Below are 3,552 nucleotides of genomic sequence, written 5' to 3' on the forward strand. Positions count from 1 at the left end.
TGTAGACCTCATATCACATGCAAATGTGACAAGCTTATTAGGAGAGGTGTGATGGGGCATCCACAGCCACTTTCCATTCATTCACAAAGCTGCTTTCTGTCTCTTCCACACTTACCTTTGTTTTCCTGGCAACATTTGAAAATATTGAGTTACTAAGAATATGTGCCTGAACTATTCCAAATGTGAAAATCTTCAAGAGGTGGCATGAAAGTCACATCTCAACTTATAACAAGGTTCCTTAAACAAAAGTACAATGTTAAATATAAACAGGAGGAATTGGCATAGGAATTGAATAGAAAATAAGGTTTAGATGTTCTTAAAGAGCTAGAAATTTTTTTTGTAGCTGTACCTGAAACATTTATGTATTGTTTCAATCAGTACATTTTCATTCTGAATATCTTTTTTTCTTTTAATGTAAATATGTGTATATAAAACTGTAAAGTGGTAAATTAGCACTTCATAGACGTGATTTCTTGCTTTCTTCAATCTTTGTATTTTGAAACAAAATCCCTAAATCATACTAATTCCAGTCATATCACTATTATATCACTTGTTATTTCACTGTTATTTTATTCTAAATCTAAATAATTTCTGCTCTCCCTAGTACATACTAAAATATTTTAGAAATAGTAGATACCTAAAAATATATTTTAAAAATTTAATTTAATTGAACTGTTAGAATATAGCCTGGCTGTTGTATGTGAAAGTATTTTGAAAAGTATAAAGTGACAAGTAAAATCTAGTAAAATTTTAAAGAGAAATAATTAAATGTTCCCCCACAAATTATGAGGAGGGGAGGGAGGCAGGGAGAGAGGGCGAGAGAGAGAGAAAGAGAGAGAGAGAGAGAGAGAGAGAGAGAGAGAGAGAGAGAGAGAGAAGGAAAATACTTTATCAAATTTCTTTTGTCACATAAAATTTAAGTTCCTAAGACAGGAAAGAATTATGAATTTTTTTTAGAACTCCCTATTGACCAATATCACTAATGAATATTAGTGCAAAAATGTAAATGAATTATTAGCAAAAAGACTAAAGCTATATATCCAAAAAAATCTTCATTATGACCAAGATAGATTTATATCACACATAAAAGTTCTGTTCAGCATTAGGAAAATATTTAATAATTAATCACATTAAAGCAAAAAATCAACCACAAACAACTAAGTTATATCAATTATATCAAAACTCTAGAAACTTTCTAAATAAGACATAAAAAGAAGATCCCCCAGCACCATTATTTGACAGAATTTTAGAAATGCTAGTTATAGCAGAGACCAAAAAAAAAAAAAAACATTAAAGCACACCCATCAGCCAAAAGGAGACAAAAGTATCCATGCATGTGTGACATGACGATACTTAGAAAATCTCAGAGAATCAACAATGAAACTTATTGAGATAATACCTCCAGTAATAGGATGCAAAATAAATCCCAAAAGTCATCAGTATGTCTATGTAATAAAAAGAAAAAAATATACAAGAGAAAAATAATAGATTGTAAAATTCCATTCATGGTAACTACCTAATACCTGATACCTGAGAATTAAGTTACCAAGGCAGATTCAGGGTGTAAAGTGTAATAAATAATAGTATACCACTCTCTTTAAAGAAATAAAGGGGCGTGAATAATTAAATGGGTATTCATTGGTCATAATTGGGTTATTCTAATGTAAAATAATTATATCATCTCAAATTTCTTACATTTTTTTTGCTATGTCAACAAGATAATTTATAGAGAGGTGAAATAGCAATAATATTTATTTGAAGCAACAAGAGTCTTACAATCCCAAGTGAACTAATAAAAAGAGATAAAAACAGAATAGAATAGTCAGACACTAAAGTATATTTTAATATAATAATAATTAAAACTGAAGTACTGGCTAAAAGCAGAAAAGAAACATTAATAAATGTATTAAATAAGCAGGACGCAGAAATAGCTGAATTTAAAAATCCACTGATTCAGAAACCTAAAAATGATAGATTTCTTAGGAAAATGCTATTTATTTGTAAAAAAAAAAGCTGGAAAATAGGTGAAAACTAGGTTCAGAATAAATAACTTTGAATAAATCCTTGATGATATATAAATTTAAAGTCATTTAAAAATGGAAGAAAATGGAAAAAGGTATATTTTATTATTATTAATAAAGCAATAAATCTTAACCAAAGAATGTATTTTTTTCTAAAAATAAAATTTTCTATGTAATTTCAATTTCAGTTGAGGCAGCTGGTGCCTCAGTAGAGACAGCACTAGATCTAGGGTCAAGAGGACCTGAGTACAAATCCAGCCTTAGACACTTATTTGGTATGTTACCTTGGGCAGGTCATTTAACCTCAAATTTCTCAACAGTAAAATGGGGATAATGACAGCACCTACTTCACAGAATTGTAGTGAGGATCACATGATATAATATTTGTAAAAAGAGTATAATATAGTGCCTAACACATATTAGGTACGATATAAATGTTTATTCCTATACCAATTATATGGAATTACAAAGCTTTTGCTTGAACTGAATCACTTTAGCTAAGAACGAAAGTGCTTGATTTAAGTATCTTTGCATCAAATATTTCTGATGATCTAATATCCAAGTTATATGGAGAACCAGAAATTATATACAACAAATAGCAATACTCTAATAGCTACATGGTTATAAGCTATGAAGAACTTAAAAAAAAGAATTATAAATAATCAAAAGCCACATGAAAATCCCTTCAAATTAATAAAAGAAAAGCAAAATAAAACAACCATTTTTTTTTCTTCCTTGTATTTAGCAAACTGGAGTAGATGGAAGTGATAAATGTCTGAAGAACTTAAGGAAGATAGATGCACTAATACAAGGTAGATGGAGTTATAAATTGATCCATTCATCTGGCAAAAAATTTTAAATAGTGCTTTAAAAATGATTAAGGTATATATGCACTTTTACACATATCAAAAAATTTATATTTCTTTAAGGGTAAAATCAGCAGATCATGTATAGAACTGAACATACTTTAAAAACAAGGCAGGGGTAAAACAATAAACAAAACTAAAAATGATAAAGCATACTTCAGAGAGGCAATATAACATTATTAATAAAAGCTAATCCTAGACTTAGGAAGATCCTATTTTGAGTCTTAATTCTGTCACTTCTAGATTTCATATCATTGGGTCAGAAAGACCAACTTAAAATTCCTCAGTCTCAGTTTTCTCATTTATGTAAAAGGAATAGCCAAATTTGTACTGACTATTTAACAGGATGGTTGGGAGGATGAAAGAAAACAATGAGTCTTGTAGCTATAAATCAATCCCCATATAAATGTGAATTTTTGTCATTTTATAAGTATGATGGATTATTGTCATTAAGATTAGTTGTCTTTAATACTTTCATTGCCAGTTACAGAGGCCTAAAGTAAGCTTCAGACAAAAGATAATATACTTAGAATCAGTTTTTTTTTCAATGTAGAGACAGTGGACTGAAACCCCTTTTAGTCTGAACATTGAGATTTCAATGTTTCTATTCTAAAAATGTCAGTCTCTACAATGATCCTTCTGTTTACAAATTTTAGTTGGGGCTT

This window comes from Petaurus breviceps, unplaced genomic scaffold (genome assembly GCF_028583685.1).
Source record: "Petaurus breviceps papuanus isolate PSGF00001 unplaced genomic scaffold, PetGlider_PUasm1.0 91133, whole genome shotgun sequence".
Classification (NCBI taxonomy): domain Eukaryota; kingdom Metazoa; phylum Chordata; class Mammalia; order Diprotodontia; family Petauridae; genus Petaurus; species Petaurus breviceps.